Genomic DNA, 18681 nt, shown 5'->3' on the forward strand with positions numbered 1-18681 from the left:
CCTATAAAACAGAAATACAAGTTAAAAGACAAAACCAAAAGAAAAAAACACAAAAACAAAATGCACCGGCAACAAAGAGCATGATGAATGCAACAGTAACTTACATTTCAATTCTAACATGGAATGTAAATGGCATAAATGCTTCATTTAAAAGATATAGAACCACAGAATAGATAAGAACTCACCAACCAACCATCTGCTGTCTTCAGGAGACTCACCTAACACATAAGGATTCACATAAACTTAAAGTAAAGGGGTGGAAAAAGGCATTTAATGCAAATGGACACCAAAAGCAAGCAAGGGTAGCTATTATTATATCAGACAATACAAACTTTTAAGAAATATCAGTTAAAAGAGACAAAGAGGGGCATTATACAGCAGTAAAAGGCCTTGTTTAACAGGAAAATATCACAATCCTAAACATACATGCACCTAACACTAGAGCTCCCACATTTATAAAATAATTACTAACAGACCTAAGAAATTAGATAGCAACACAATAATAGTGGGGGACTTCAGTACTGCACTGACAGTACTAGACAGGTCATCAAGACAGAAAGTCAACAAAGAAACAATGGATTTAAACTATATCTTGGAACAAATGGACTTAACAAATATATACAGAATATTTCATCCAACATCTACAGAATACACATTCTATTCAACAGCACATGGAACTTTCTCCAAGATAGACCATATGATACACCATAAAAGGAGGCTCAATGAATTTAAGAAAATTGAAACTATATCAAGCAGTCTCTTAGACCACAGTGGAATAAAACTGGAAATCAACTCTAAAAGGAACCTTCAGAATCATTCAAATACATGGAAATTAAATAACCTGCTCCTGAATGAGCATTGGGTCAAAAATGAAATCAAGATGGCAATACAAAAGTTAAATGAAAAAAAAAAAAGCTGGTTCTTTGAAAAGATAAATAAAATTGATAGACCATTAGCAAGATTAATCAAGAAGAGAGAAAATCCAAATACCCTCACTAAGAAACAAAACAGGAGATATTGCAGCTGACACCACTGAAATGCAAAAGATTATTCAAGGGTACTATGAACACCTTTACACACATAAACTAGAAAACCTATGCTGGTGGACATAGATGGATAAAATCCTGGAAAAATATAACCCTCCTAGCTTTAATCAGGAAGAATTAGATACCCTGAACAGACCAAAAACAAGCAGTGAGGTTGAAATGGTAATTTAAAAATTATATATATATATATATATACACACACATACACATCCAGGACCAGAAGAATTCACAGCAGAATTCCACTAGACATTCAAAGAAGAATGGGACTAATCCTTTGACACTGTTCCATGAGATAAAGAAGGAACCCTCCCTAATTCATTCTCTGAAGCCAGCATCACCCTAATGCCAAAACCAGGAAAGGACATAACCAAAAAAGAAAACTACACGCCAATATTTTTGATGAACATAAATGCTAAAATCCTTAACAAAATACTAGCTAACCAAATCCAACAACATATCAAAAAGATAACTCACCATAATCAAGTGGGTTTCATACCAGGGATGCAGGGAGGGTTTAATGTATACAAGTCAATAAATATGATATTCCACATAAACAGAATTAACAACAAAAGTCATATGATCATTTGTGTTAGTTTGTTGAGAATGATAGCTTCCAGCTTCATCCATGTCCCTGCAAAGGACATGATCTCATTCTTTTTTATGGCTGCATAGTATTTCATGGTGTATATGTGTCATACTTTCTTTGTCCAGTGTATCTTTGATGGGCATTTTGGTTGTTTCCAAGAAATTTGCACATGCATGTTTAGAGTAGCATAATCCATAACTGCAAAATCATGAAACCAACCCAAATGGCCATCAATTAACAAGTAGATAAAGAAACTATGATATATACAAATATATATATATACACATAAAGAAATTGTGATATATACAAATATATATATAAATAAACTGTGATATATACATATATATATAGAAACTGTGATATATACATATATATATATAAACTGTGATATATACAAATATATATATTTGTCTACTTTTGTATATCTTTATCTACTTGTTAATTGATGGCCATCTGGGTTGGTTTCATGATTTTGCAAATATATATGTATAATATATATATATAGGTATATATCACAGTTATATATATATATATATATAATATATATATATATATCTCACATGTATTTAATGGAATTCTACACAGCCACAAAAAGGATTTAACAGAGAATAAAAAGAACAGCCATAAAAAGAATTAACAGCATTTGCAGTGACCTGGATGAGACTAGAGACTATTATTCTAAGTGAAGTAACTCAGGAATGGAAAACCAAACATCATATGTTCTCACTGATATATGGGAGCTAAGCTATGAGGACACAAAGACATAAGAATGATACAATAAACTTTGAGGACTTTGGGAGAATAGTGGGAGGGGGTGAAGGATAAAAGACTACAAATATGGTGCAGTTAATACTGCTTGGGTGATGGGTGCACCCAAATCTCACGAATCACCACTAAAGAACTTACTCATGTAACCAAATACCACCTGTACCCCAATCACTTATAGAAAAAAGTTTTAAAATGTGGTACATATATACTATGGAATACTGTGCAGCAGAAAAAATTATCATGTCCTTTGCAACAACACAGTTAGAACTAGCAGCCATTACCTTAAGTGAACTTACACAGGAATGGAAAATCAAATACCACATTTTCTCACTTATAAGTGAGAGCTAAAGACTGAGTATACATGAACACAAAAAAGAGAACAACAGACACCAGGGCCTACTTGAGGGTGGAGGTGAGAGGAGGAAAGGATCAAAAACTACCTGTTGGGTACTACGCTTATTACCTGGGTAGACTAAACCCCTGTGACATTCAATTTACCTATATAACAAACCTGCACATGTACCCCTAAAAAAAAAAAAGAAGAAAATCCCTCTCTGGACATATGAGTTTGTTTCTTCTGCCCTCAGATCCTCACTATCCAGGTGCTGACACAATGCCTGATCCACAAACACTGAATTCCCGCAACATACCAAGGGTAACTGAACCTGATCAGTAGGAGGAAGTAGTGCTGCTTTAATATAATGGGGGCAGTGGAGGTTCTGTGGGGAACCCAGGTGGCCCAATTGTGAATTTCTTGATTCTCACTTGCCCAATTGTGTGTGAATATACACAGCAACCCTGCCACTAAATGCTTGTGGACATATTTACATTTGAAATGAACTTAAATAGTGAGTTGGTTTTCCATAGGCCACAGAAGAAACTTCAGGTAATGACTGTTGTTTGCTCTTAGTCTAAGTTTGAATCCATGATTTAAGTTGACATTTTGGACTATCTTGTAATGGCTTTGAAGAATATCAAACCTAACCAAGGGATCCATGTATTTTGTTTTTCCTTTTGCACAAGATAAACTTAATTTTGTAGTAGTTTTAGGTATTTGGGAATCATGAATCATTTACTTAAATCAGTTTCAATTTCATTACTTTTCCATAATCTGAATACGTAATTGTTCCAGTTTATTTTTAATTTACAAGGAAACTCACAAGGACAAGTTTGGCACTTCTTCACTTGTTCTGAGTTGTTTATGTGGTTGGATTCATTTATTAAGGCTTAGATCCAGTTTGCACTCACAGCTCTGGCCTGGGGCCTTCTTCTGCGTCTCTGTCTACTTCTATGGGGACATAAAGAGAGGCATTATGTCCATGTGATATGATGCAAAACCACTGCGCTCATTTGAGGTGTCAAACTCAGAAGCTGATCCTTATTTTTTCCTTCCCAACGTGTAAAAATAAACATCTCAATCTCCGGCTTCTCTGATTACATTAGTCACAAGTTGTCACATGATTCCTTTGTTCTTAAACATTTTTAATGACTGAAAATAACAGTTTCATCTCATCTTCAAAAGGCTATTTCTAACAATCCCAAATCTGAAGATATGGTTTTAAGTTCCTGAGGGGCAGGAAGTAAATGAAACTTTTTTAAAGTGAAAGATATCAAAAGAAATAGCTAGGTCTTTGTCAGACTGCAGCCTTGAGGAAACATTCCAGATGAAAATTCTAGGATAAATATTGAAATTCTAACATTACTTTATTCTTTATCGATCCATTAACTAGGAAGTTTTTCTTAATCATGTCTACATAATGGGATAATGCAAAATAAATAGGGCTCAATTTCTATTCAGGACTGTAAGCTCTAATGGTACAGATAAAATTAATACACATGAACTGTATACAGAACAATCAAGGGTGAGCAGTGTGCTGCTGACTTTAAGTATAACAGGTGTTTGGAACAAAGTAGAGATTAGTGAAGATCAATGTAATAAAAGAAAGCTTTATGGAGGAAGTAGTATTTGAACTGAGGCTTGAAGAATGTACAAACGGTGGTTAGGAGCAATGGTTCTATAATGAAGCAGACATTAGCAGCTGTGTGGCTGGGGAGCTAAGATAGCTTACCTTTCTAAGCCTTCTTCATTTGTAGATGGTGTTGATTATAGAACCTACATGATTGTTTTATTTTAGAAAATGAGATAGCATATGCAAAGGACTTAGTCATAAAAAGTTAACTTTTAATACTAGGCAGATAGATGAAATATATTGAGGAAGGAAAGTAAGTCAAAGAACAAAAAAGGATGAAGCTGATATGCAGAACAGAATGTAGGGTGGCATGTGGTAAGGTCTAATGGAAATAAGAATAGACAGATGAAGTAACATCATGCCAAAGAGGAGCTAGAAGCTTGATATAAACTCACCAATTCATTCAAAAGATCTTTAACATCTACTGTGTACAAATCATTGTGTTAATAATGAGAATTCTGTGGTGAAGACTACTATCGTTTCTACCCTCATTAAGCATCAGTCTTGCAGGGAATATGAGCATTATAAAAATTATAAGTGGGAAAGGAGAAATAAAAAAGTTATATTATTATGAATTCTATAAATGCTTATGATGTCGAAAAAAAAAGTTCTTCTTACCATAAAAATCACTACTAACCTATGTGAGATAAGACATATGATTATGTATGACACACAATACTCTCTACGAAAATAAAAGCAAAATCACCCTGTCTATACAACACAATGAATTTGACAAAAAGTCCATCAAGTCTGTAAAACCAATATGAAACTTGATCAAACTTTTGATATCTGGAGACACAGTCTAAGTTCTAAAACTCCTTTGAAAACTGCATAATCAGCTTTATCTTTCCTCAAACTTTGGGTTTGCTCCATCAATGTGTTCCCATTTTTCTGGCTTGAACCTACCCACATTCTGGCTGGGTAAAACCCCTGCAGCTTACTCTGCTTTCTTTATCTCATCATGATTTTGCTTTTCTCTCCTGCATTTCTTTCTCTAAGGTATTTTGTGGTCAAAAGCCTCTTTCTTGCATACCTGCTTTCTCATAACCTGATTCAGTTCAAGAAATGTTTTCTGAGTATCTACTATGTTTCCATCACTGATACAGCCACCGATTTGGGTTTTATTCTTTCCTGGGATGTTATCTTGGTCAGGACATATGACATGTTATCTTGCCATAAAAACGGATGTTGCACACAAGATAGACTTAATAAAGGTAGAGTTACAGTAGGTTAAACATTATACAAAAATATATCCTACATATAAGAGCTATTTCCAGTTCCAGGTAGCTGGTTCACATAAATAGTGCCTTTTAAAATATTTGGAGTGCGAAAGCAATTGCAGTTTCTGCCATCACTATCAATGTATAATAAATAATAAATTTATTAATTAATACATAAATCTTATGTGTAAGTCTGGATGTTCTAGCTTATTGCATTAATAAAAAACATCAACCTTTTTGTGATTTAACACAGCAAAGGTCGATTTCTCATTTTCACAACCCATATGAGACAACAGAGAAGCTTGGTTTATGGCAGTTATTCAGAGGCCCAAGTGGACAAAGGCTCTATCTTCCTATGCAGCTGCAATCTCACAAGAGCCTCCAGGTTTTAGCAGGGTGGCAAATGGAATAAAGGAAATTATGAACACAGTCTTTTGTACTTTAGCTCAGAGGTACCACCAGTCACTTTGCTCTCACTTTTTTGGTCAGGGCATATGACATGTTTGTCTAACTTTAATGGAATAAAGACATGCAACCCTCCTATTCTCCCAGAAGGATGAGAAGACCAGGAATATTAGTGAACAAAGTCAATCGTAATTTTCTTTTTACTTTTTCCCCAAACTTTAATATTTTAAATCCTCATTTACCTATGAAATTCTTAAATTATCAAGATATCTAGCAAAAGAAAGTACTTGTAATATTTATCATCATGCATTAATACTGTCAATCATAAGGTGTAAGACAAAACCTACTCATTTAAGAGACATGCTATATACACACTGCCATTTGCATGCAGCAGAGACATCTGAATTGAACAGAAGTGCAACATTTAACAACTCTCAGATCATTTGTCACATAGTAATTTCCTGTCAACTTCATTACCCTAAACATCCGCATTTCATAAACAACACTCGGACAAATTCTCAAATAGCTACCAAATATGGAGAATGAACATAGTTCTCCAGCAACTTTTAACAGCAATGACAGCTTGATAATACTGACCAGATTTTCGAATAACATTCAGGGAAGATCTTCTCTCCTGCTAATTTACTTCAAGGAATTTTGATGACTCTTGGCCAAATCTAGTTTCTGATTCCATTCTGGTAGAAATTCCATGACATCAAATTATCTAGGGTCTCTTTAATTTTGCTCTGATGGTGTTCCCCTAAACTCACAATATCAAAAGGATACTGCCAATAAGAGTTGGCATTGGGGCTTGCTTAGAGTCACAAATAATCTAAAATGCAGTGTACATTTCATGACTGACATATATTTACACATGAAAGAAAATCAGCAAATGGGCCGGGCTCGGTGGCTCACGTCTATAATCCCAGCACTTTGGGAGGCTGAGGCGGGTGGATCACGAGGTCAAGAGATCGAGACCATCCTGGTCAACATGGTGAAACCCTGTCTCTACTAAAAATACAAAAAAAAAATTAGCTGGGTGTGGTGGCGCATGCCTGTAGTCCCAGCTACTCGGGAGGCTGAGGCAGGAGAATTGCTTGAACCCAGGAGATGGAGGTTGCGGTGAGCCGAGATCATGCCATTGCACTCCAGCCTGAGTAACGAGCAAAACTCCATCTCAAAAAAGAAAAGAAAAGAAAAGAAAATCAGCAAATGAATCTGAAGTGAAAACCTTTAGCTAACCAATGTCAACTTAGAACTCAAGTATAATCATGTTCATTAAGAACTTCAAATGTAAAGATACAAAAGTATAAGACCATTTTTCAGAAGTGATCCTGGCATTTTACTGTTCTCTTAATTCTGAGAAGCTGTATTTGCAATATCTCTAACGCCTGCTTTTTGCAACGGTTTGGATTATATACTCGTCAGTTTCATGCACAACCGTGTAAACACCTTTGCTAGTGATAATCATTGTGATCTTTTTATAATGATTATAAAATGATAAGAATGGTACTTTGCACTGTATACTTTTCTTTTGATCAGTTCAAAGCTTATGTCACAATCAATATGATAGCTTTTATATTGCTGGCGCAGGCTTTCATTGACATTCTAACACAAGCTCCTGTCGTAAACCAGCCAAAAAAGAATGAGGCTATTATGCTGGTCTTATTGATTGAAACTAAATGAAAGTGGTCCATATGTCTTTAAGTTTTTTTAGCACAGCTTCAGTTATGACTTAAAATTGTTTATTGAGAAGAAAAATATGAGTTTCAGCTTTCTTCTCATGTATTTAAAAGAAAATATCTCTGTTGTTATTATAGAAAGATGTAGTCACTGAACACATCTTAGAAAGGTAAGTTCCCTTCAAAGCCTTTTCCTAGAAGTTGTAATGCTCTGTACTAGTCTTCTTATGTAAAGAGGTTTGCTATCATACACATCTCTATGATGGTAATTAATTGGCCTAAATGGAGATTCTAGTGATGATCCCAATTTTGTAGTCTCCCTAACTGAGTCAAACACACAGATTTTCTAATTTGCCCATTTCTCTTTACTTGGTTTATTTAACTGATTTGAGACTGTAAATTCACTTAGCTGTTGAATTTTTATGTCTTACCCTGGGTTCTCTCAATGGAGACCCTAAGACTAAATGCAGACTATCTACTTAGGGGTGACCCCCAAACTACTTAGGGTGACCCCCTAAACTCCTGTGAGTGATGGAGTAAGCAGATTAAAACAGGGAAGGGGGCAAAAAATCAATACAAAAATGTGATATGTACAATGGAAACGTAATTCAGCCAAACTTTTAAGAAGCATGGAGAATGTGTCCTATAATCACTCATCAGAAAGATAGACACACACCAGCTCCACTGGTGCATTAACGGCCAGTGTATTCCTGGCCTGGGAATATCCATGGGTTGAGCAGGAGTTATGGCTCTGGAAAGGATCTCAGTAGAAAATGAGAAGACACATCAAGAGGTTTAGTAGAGGATGCTCTCAGCTGAGGCTACGAGTGCATAAAACTGTGCCCTGCAGCTGTGGCTAAAATCAGAGGTTAGCAAAAGGATGGGACAGAAGGCAACAGAAGTATATGCTTCCCTACAAATTTAGTATTAATATTAACTATTTAGAATTCATTTGTCTTATTTTCTTTTGAAACATTATAACAGATTGGCATATACAAACTAAAGCTTTTTTAAAAAAAGTACAACTGAAAGAAATTGTATGACATACTACTTCAGGAATTATTATTTCATTTTCAGAAACCTTCAACACCATCCTGTTACTATAATTAAGAAAACTGTCTAAAATCTTTCTTTCCATCATGCCTCTCCTTTACATTGAATGTTTGATATCCTTTGGGCAAAATCAAGAAGACCTTTGCAGGTCTCTTGGACAAACTCCTCCCGTGCCTGGCCTGCGAGGTATCCACTGCACTGAACGTGGGCACAGAATCTTCTGCCTAGCAAGACCTGCCAAGCTGCCAGGCATGTCACAGAGACATATAGGGCAGACAACAGTTAATGTATCTCTTTTTCCCAGCTTTATCCTGGTATAATAGACAAATAAAAATTACATATGTTTAGGGTATATAACATGATTTTGTGATATATGTATATTTTGTGAAATGATTACCACGATCAAGCTAATTAACATATCTGTTACTTCACATAGCTACCTTTATGTGTGGGGGGCAGGGTAAGCATACTTAAGATCTAGTCTCAGCAAATTTCAAGAATATAATACTTTATTATTAACCATAGTCACCATGCTGTACATTAGGTCTCCAGAATAACTGAAATTTTGTACTCTTTGGCCAACATCTCCCCATTAATTAATGCATCTTATTAACTGATACATAATTAAATGTATAAATATGCATACTTAGTACATCTAATTATGTCATATATCTGTAAAACTATGTTTTTTGCTCCGGGAAATTGATTATAAATTGTTGAAATACTTGTGGTTCACTTATTGATCTGTCCAAATATATACAATGCATATCTTATCACAAACTATTTGTATTTATGGGTTATTGTGTCTGATTCATGCCTATCTTTCAGGCTCCCCAGAGCAGGGACTATATTTTGTATATCCCAGCATCCAGTCAATGGAAACTGAATAAATAATTGTAGCAGACAAAATTGTGATCCATCAAATGTCACAGGAGAGAAGAAAGGACAAAAACATTATTGAGCATTCACTGTACTGGAGTACTTCATGTAGATTATCTTATGTCATTTTCACAATAACCCTGAGGTAGATACTATTACTAATTCTGTCCCACCAATGGGCAAACTGTGATTAAAAGAAATTCAATATCTGACCAAAGCTGTGAAGTCAGTTAGTTGTGGAATCAGTATTTAAATTGAGGCATCCTAACAGCTGGCTTCTGTAGAATACCCTTAGGACATTTTCACTGCTCAGAGAAGCCTAGAGAAGCACAATGGTATTTTGAGAAACCATTTCCTGTTGTAACACAAGGGCCCTTAGTGCTCTTTCTTTTATTTATTATACCTTTGCCAATTTTTTATTAAACTGCACCTCAAAACTCAAAATTCACTGTACACCTTTCTCTGAGCCTTCAGCTCCTACTCAGTAGATCAGTGCAGGCCCAGGGCCAGAACACTTGGAAGCTTTTGCTCTAACTTTACAGGCAATTTAAACCCCTGGTGTTCTTTTGCCACATTTTTTGATTGATTCCTTTCCTCCTGTGCCAGGTTAGCACCATTATCTCTTCTCTTTACAACAAAAGCAAAATGCTGAAACTGCAGTGAGAACATGCTCTGGTTGCTATTGCGATAACTGTCTTTCCTTCTGAGGCAGCATAACTTGGTGGGTATAAACCTGGACTCCAGAGACACAAAGTGTGACTTCAATTCCTAACCTGTTCTGTGGCCTTGAGCAAAGTATTTAATCTTTCTGGCCTCAATCACTTCATGCATAAAATGGGGATAATTATAGTATCTATTTCATAGGGTTGTTGTGAGGATTAAATTGGTAATTACATGTAAAACTTAGAGCACATTGCCTGGCACATAATGAGCTCTATATAAGGTATGATAAAGAAATACAATTTCTTCCAAGAATACAAATGCTTTATCTTCCATTGATTTGAGTATAATACCCTCCGTAAGTTCTGTGAACAAACAGAATTTGGAAAGCCAGAAACAGGTGAAAAAGGTAAAATCTGAAAAGGTAATAAATTCCTAAGTGCCGTTCTCTATATGTGACTCTAAGAAGATAAACTATCTTCAGCGTTGCCCTGAAAAGTCTTTCATGATTTTAGTATTCTGTCTCTCTCATTATCAGTAGCTGTAAACTGTTACTTCAAACCTTCACTATTATATTTAATTTGCATAAATATCTCCCTAGTTAATTCCTTGACAAGGTTTCCTGGGAAATGGCTGAAGACAAGACCATATTTACAACCAGGAGGCAAGTAGCAAGCAGTCCAATCTATGGAATGTTTCATTCCCCTGCAAACACACTGCCCTGGTCAGTCGGAACTTGTCCTCTGTTCTTATCTGTTTTCCCTTACCATTGACTGCCCTCACCAACTGTAAAAAGAACACCTTGAAAAGATTAATTATTAATTTCAAAAAAGTTACTTCAAACAGTTCAAAAGTAAACATAGGAGGGGGAAAACCCCCAAAAACTGGTTGTACCGTCACACAGCATTAGTGACTTCATTTTATTTATTCTTTTCTTCGGTCTTGGAAAACAAAAGGTCAATTCAGTTTTATGACATTGGAGATATAAATGGATATGAGTTTAAGATGTGCTAGTATTAAAATATTTATTGGTTAAATCTGACAGTCATATTTATAGTCTCATCTCCAAAGACCTGTGAAGTGTATCTTATTAAATGGAATCTATATAGAGAGACATTCTGTTCCCAGAATATATAATTTGCCTGTTGAGTTTCTTTGTACATACTTGTTTTTTAACGACTTTCGGATATTTATTTTTTTAATGTCTGTGAAGATCAGCACACAATATATCACTATGATTGACAGTTTGGGCATTTCACAGAGGTGAATCTCTAGCATTAACTATGGAAGTGAAGATTTTCAACACAAAATACTAAACCTGTCAGAAATTGTTTTCCATTTTTTCTAACAAAATGTCAGGTCACTTTGGCCCACATGCTCCTTCAAGTAGCTGTACAAATTATTTGAAGATTATAAGCTATCAAATATGTATAGTTTGGGCATTTGGAATCTTTCCAAGTGCCAAAGAATTTTACATTTAACAAATATTTTAAGCCCTTAAAATATACAAAATATTACCCTAGCCTCTGCTAAGATAAAACAAGCTAACAACAACAGCTAACATTTAGAAGGTACTCACTTTGTGCAGGGCACTGTTCTTAATACATTCCATGTAACAATTCATTTAATTTGCCCCATAACTCTATGAACAGTGTGATATTAATTCCCCATTTAAAATATAAGAAAGCAAATCCCAGAGAGAAAAATAATTCACATATCTAGTAAAAGTAGAATCGGGACAGGAACCAAAGCTACCTGAGTCTAAAACAGCCTTTTCCAAAAGAGATAGCCTTGGTTTTGGCCCTTGAGGAGCTTTCTGTACAGTGGAAGAAAAGAAGGAAAAAGAATAAAATAGATAAGTCATCATAGGGTAAGCATAAAATGTAGAAGGAAGAGTGTCAAGGAGTTGAAATAAAAGAGGAAGTACCTCTGTTTTCATCAAAACTGAAAAGTTTGATTAAAGAAGGTGGCATATTAATTGGCGCATTAGGGATGGTTTACATTTAAGGAGTTGGAGCTGGTTCAAGGCATTCTCAGGAAAGGGAAAAGTAAAAGCAGAAGCACAGAGATAGGGTACTGTGAGGCACATGCAGGGAAGAGCAAGTAGTTCGTTTCAGTGAGGTACAGGATACAGAAAGAGCAGCAGTGGTATAGGTAAGTCTGAAAAATAAAATGAGCTTTAAAATTTTTCAAAAATATTAAATGCTAGATCAAAGAGTTTTAGAATTTAGCAATAGAGAAGTTTAAAGAATTTTTAAATAAGTAAAATGATTGAAGCACTGTTGGGAAAGTATCTAGCACTGGAATTTCATTACATTTATTATCTATTCTACTCCTATTTCCAAACATTTAAGATTAAATGTCTATATTAAGATAGAAAATAAAAAGGAGAAAAATGAAGGTGAGATGTACTTTTAGTAAGATTGTACTAAGACCAAGGAGGAGCCAGTTATTATAATCGCTATCAAGTTAAAACTAAGTGAGTGGCTTGCAGGATGGACTGGGCAGAGGAGAGCTCGTGGTCCTTGGTTCCATTCCTTAGCCACTCTTTAGAATCACCAGGGGCTCTTTCAATATCTCAACACTCAGGACCCATCCCAGACCAATTACATCAGAATCTCTAAGATTCCAACTCAGATGTCAGTATTTTTCAAAGCTCCCAGAGAGATTTTATCATGCTACCAAGATTGAGAACTATTGTTCTAGTAAGTTAAGTGATGAAGATTTGGCCTTCAGGGCTGACAGTAAGAATGGAAAAGAGGGAAGAAATATGAAAAATAATATGAAGGAAAAAATCAATATCTCTTTTTGAAAGTGCTGGGAGAATTGCTCCCACAGCTCAATTCATTTAAAAAACCTCTCTTTTCACATGAGATTAAATACATTTGGAAAATTTGGCATTCTTACTCAGAATATAGGACTCCATTGATACCAACGGAAGTGGCTGCCTGGGATGGGGGAAAGACGTCACTTTTGTGGCAGGCCTCACTCTCCTCATTTTACTTCACAATTATGAACACCGTTTCTATCTTCTCAATGAGACATTTTAGGAATATCAGTGCAACAAAACGTAGCAAAGAACTCACTAAATGGAAAGGCATCACTATATTCATGTTAACTATTACTTTAAACAGAATCATACCTAGTAGATTCACATTAAACTTATTGCTACTTCCCTGAGATGATAAACTAACTTTGTGTTTTCATGATATCATCTTTTGCAGAGAAAAAGGAACACTTTTACACTGTTGACAGGAATGTAAATTAGTTCAACCATTGTGAAAGACAGTGTGGTGATTCCTCAAAGATCTAGAGACAAAAATACCATTTGACCCAACAATCTCATTACTGGGTATATACCCAAAGGAATATAAATCCTTCTAATATAAAGATACATGAACGTATATGTTAATTACTGCACTATTCACAATAGCAAAGACATGGAATCAGCCTAAATGCCCATCAATGATAGACTGGATAAAGCAAATGTGATCCATAGATACCATGGAATACTATGCAGCCATAAAAAAGAATGAGATCATGTCTTTTACAAGGAAATGATGGGGCTGGAAGCCATTATCCTCAGCAAACTAGTCCAGGAACAGAAAACCAAACACCACATTTTTCACTTATAAGTGGGAACTAAACAATGAAAACCCATGGACAGATGGAGGGGAACAACACACCGTGGAGCCTACTGGGGGTGTTGGGGGAGGGGGAGCATCAGGAAGAACAGCTAATGGATGCTGGACTTAATACCTAAGTGATGGGTTGACCTGTGCAGCAAACCACCATGGCACATGTTTACCTATGTAACAAACCTGCACGTCCTGCACCTGTACCCTGGAACTTAAAATAAAAGTTGAAAAAAAAGTAAAAATAAATGATTAAAATAAAATAAATAAAAACTTCTTTTGAAGTTGTTTCTGGCATTTCAACAGGTTGAACCTGAAATTCTAGATCCATTGGTTGTGCTCATTTCTCTGATCACAGAATTAATTCTTTTGATACCTTACCATAAATAACAGCATCAACAAAAGCTGCATATTTTGACAATCACTTATAGATTCAACTATTGGTTACCTTTGATTGAATAAGTAACAAGAATGACAACAGCAAAGTTGTTTCATTCCTGTTGTCTTTGTGAGCCTTTCCCGGATTTTCATGGTGACATTCAAACTGGCTGTAAAAAGGCAAGTACAGTCACTCTACCCATGACCATGGACTACTCTTACTTAGAAGCTGTTTTTGAGTAAATCCCAATGTGCTACCAAACTTTAATTAATCAATGTTCTGTCCTACTTTTACCAGCTATACAAAAAATGATTAGAAATGTGATGAACTGAGTTTGAGCCACCTCCCTTAAACATGCAATGCAATTGCAACTTGCCACACCACATTACCCTATGAAATCCTATCTGATCTCAAAATTATGAATATTAATTGTTTCATCCAGTACTTTATGTTCCCCAAATATTTCACAATCACATTTCGTTAATCCTCATAAAATCTCATTTAGGCATGCCAGCACTAATAGTCTCATAAATCGAGGTTCAGAAAAGTTAAATAATGGTATAAGTGGTTGAGCAAGCCAGCTGAAAAGTGAGATTGAAAGTCTGTGTAGCCATTGTCCTTTGGGCAGCTCACTGCCCTCCCTATAACATTTCCATGTTAAACTGCTCCACTGGAAATGTTTCCTTTCCTGATCTCCAGGGCCTTATTTTGGGCCCCAAAACCTTTATATTTGTTTGATAATAGGTCTACCAAGTAATAAAAAAAAAAAAAAAACACATAACTTTGAAATGTTACTTAAGCACTCTATAATTCAAGTATCTCTGTGTTTCTTTTTTAAAAAAGTACAAGTCCAGAAAACTGAGAAGCTGCATCTAAGATATCTAAGATAATTCTTGAATTAAACACTACTTTGTACTATTGAAGTAGTAAGAAGCACGAAGCAAATAATAGGTCAGGGCCAAGGAAACATTTATAGTTGTGAGTGAAGTCAGTTTTTCCTATTCTGCTTTTTCTTCCTGTTTCTTCCTCTCAACCATATCAATGTTTAACCAACAAAATTTGTTTATTCAACATATTGTTACTGAGGGCCTATTATGGGTCAGGCACTTCATGAAATACTGGAAATACACAAGAATGAATAATAAATATACAACTCCTGCGCACTGGTTCACAGCTTGGCAGGGGAGAGAGATACATAAACAAATAGCTCAGACTACAACGTGCTACATACTGGCGCTGAGCTAGGAGCTAACTGGAGTGGGAACACAAAGGAAGCAACAATTAACGCTGCCTAGGGGAAGCAGAGAATGGCTGCATTAGAAGGCCCCCGCTCAGCTACGTCTCCAGTGTGCAGTAATCTGCCAAGGAGAGAAAACAGCACATTTTTTTAAGTGACATTCTTTTGAAGGAAGCTTACGTTCCAACAGGATTCTAAATTGTAACTTGAAATATCAAGTAGCATTTTTCTGACTGAGGGCCTTCTCCGCCACTTTCCCCAATCACAATCTATGCCTCGGCAGCAAATTATACATTTTCCATTCCACAGCTTTAGTCTAAAAACTAAGGGACCACGGAAATTCATCTTATGGTGAAAAGATAGATGAATTTGAAGTTGAGAACCTCAAATTTAAGATCATTAACTGGGGAGAAGGGAAGGGAGAGGAGAGAGACAGAGAAATGGAAAGAACACACAGAAGGAAGAGACAAGAAATAAGTGGTAATTGGCATTAGTGTTCACAAATAATTCTCTCGAGTGTGATCGCATTGGGACCTTATGAAGTTACTGTTATCCAAGGGATTAATGATTCCAAGAATGCTTTACAAAATGAAGAAGCTATACAAATAGATGCATGATTATCAAGAGTAAGTTTCAGCCTGTAATGGAGAGGGGTTTCATTCTCTCAGGTCCAAATGCAGCTGTGCTCTTGGAGCTGCCCTGTCTGAAGAGGAGACAGAGATGAGAGGAGGCCTGGGAAGATCTGAAAGAGCATATGTGTGCACGGGGTGTGACCTCCTTCAGCTCTGTTGCATTACAGAGAGCATTTCCTGTGCCAGCTCAGCCATGGCCTGCCTTTTCTATAGGACATCAAGCTCCAAGTTTACAGTTCCTATCAGGGAGTCTCTTTGTTTGAACAAAGCCTCATTTGTTAGAAAGTGTCACACATCAGTGTGTATCAGATGCAAGATTGAATGTCCCTCAAGCACAAAGACATGCAAAGCTATGCCAGGATACCAGCAATGGGGCTTTTCACCATGAGAAAACAGATGGTCAGAGTGAAAAAGGCCAGTCTTTATGGAAAAGAAATTCTTCCAACCAACCCCCACCTCTGTGCCCCACTCCGTCTCTCCCCCCTCCCTCTTTCACCCATCGCACTGATAGGGAAACATTCGACATGCTGCCACATCATCTGATGTTTGCATCCTTTTAATTAAACCAAGAGATCTGGAATAGGGATGCCCTTGTCTGTGCAAAGAAATGATTTCAAAAAAAAGATAATAGAACCTCTTTTTCTTCAGGCTTGCAAGAGGGTTGTGTGTAATTTGTCCTTTGCAAGAGCAATCAAAGATAACGGGTGCACAATTGATTACGGGCTTTGTGTCCTTTTAATTACTTGTTTCTACACACTGGTTTAGTTACATGCTGAAAGCAGATCCGTCTGAGTTCCCTCTAATCTGCAGTGCTTTCTTTTGCTTACATGGTTTAATAATAAAGCTATTAGTAAGCCACCACCACATAGAACAATACTATCAAATTCGGGTAGATCTTGAATCTTGCCTTTCTTTATTCTTCCAATAGACTATTAGAAGTTTTAATGGAAAACAAGGTTAAAGAATACTACATCATTGCTTAACTATAGAGAATTATTCTACAATTTCAGGAAGGTAAAGCCTTTGCTATTCCCAAAGCAGAGTTTACAGGACAGAAAAGTTAGAATTAATACAGCAGGTTTTTGTTTGTTTTTTATTTTAATTGACAAAGATAAGAATAAATTTACACTTTCTTTTTAATGAATTCTAATCTATGGATTTATACACCAAATTCCTTTGAAAACCCATAGAAAAAGATGAAAAGCTAGCATAATACATACATCAAATTTATTATTGTTTGTATTCGGTATACTAAAAATGCTATTAAAGCAGTAAATGCCAGATGAAAATATATAAACAATTTTATTATTACTTTAAGTTCTCAACCTAAAAGGTGAGACAGTAAAAAAGGAGTTTTATAATGATAGAAACCTGACTAACTAAACCTCTAAGCTACCATTAACCTACTTGCTACTGATTAGTGACCTAGAGAGAAAGAAAAGCTAAAGATTGTAACAACACACATACAAAAAATCATCAAATAATTTCAATATTTAGACTTTGTTACTATAGCTGCTGAAATGGGAAATAAATGAAAAGTCTAACAAAATGTGTGATTCCTCACTAAGGATACTATATCCAGAGACCCAGCCTCCTGCTTTATCATCTCCATAGACATAAGCTCCCTGAAAATGGTGAAATTACCACGAACTCTGGGAAAATCTCTGAGTCTAGATCCCCATCCGCTTGTCATGCTCTCAGACCCTTTCAGCATCACTTTGGCCATGGCAATAGATTCCTCCTCATTTCTAGCCATGCTCCCTATTTTACAGGCATATATCTGCCTATCAAGTGTTCAATCTGTGCTTGGCTGTCTGGCGAATGCAGAAAGGTGGCCCACGTCTGTAATCCTTTGGGAGGATCCCAAAGTTTGCAAGCACTTTGGGAGGCTGAGACGGGCAGATTACTTGAGTTCAGGAGTTTGAGACAAGCCTGGCCAACATGGTGAAACCCCATCTCTACTAAAAATACAAAAATCAGTTGGGCATGGTGGCGGGTGCCTATAGTCCCAGCTACTCGGGAGGCTGAGGCAGGAGAATTGCTTGAACCTGGGAGGTAGAGGTTGCAGTGAGCCAAGATGACGCCACTGCACTCCAGCCTGGACAGCAGAGTGAGACTCTGTCTCAAAAAAAAAAAAAAACATTTACCTCTTTGAAGCATGGTTCCTCCTGGCAAAGAGCTGGTAGTCTGGGCAAAAAAACAAACAAATGAAATAGTCAGTGAAAAATTAACATTGTGAGTTCTAACCTACACAGAGGAAAAGGAAATCCAGACACAAAGAGCAGAAAGATGAGACCTCACAGAGTATGTGGGAATTAACTGTGCTGAAATATAATGGGTATAGAACAGATTTGGGAAGGCAAAGAGCAGAGACAAAGCATTGCAACATGGATTCATGAGGCAGTTATAGATAGAGTGCGATGTAGGCATGGGGAGAATGGAAAATGAAGAGCTGTGGATAGGATCAGGCTGATTGCTAAGAATTTTAATGCCAGACATTTTTAAAAAAATATTTATCCGGTGTCTTCT

This window comes from Aotus nancymaae, unplaced genomic scaffold (genome assembly GCF_030222135.1).
Source record: "Aotus nancymaae isolate 86718 unplaced genomic scaffold, 86718_ANA_hifiasm-v0.15.2.pri h1tg000014l, whole genome shotgun sequence".
In the NCBI taxonomy this organism is placed as follows: domain Eukaryota; kingdom Metazoa; phylum Chordata; class Mammalia; order Primates; family Aotidae; genus Aotus; species Aotus nancymaae.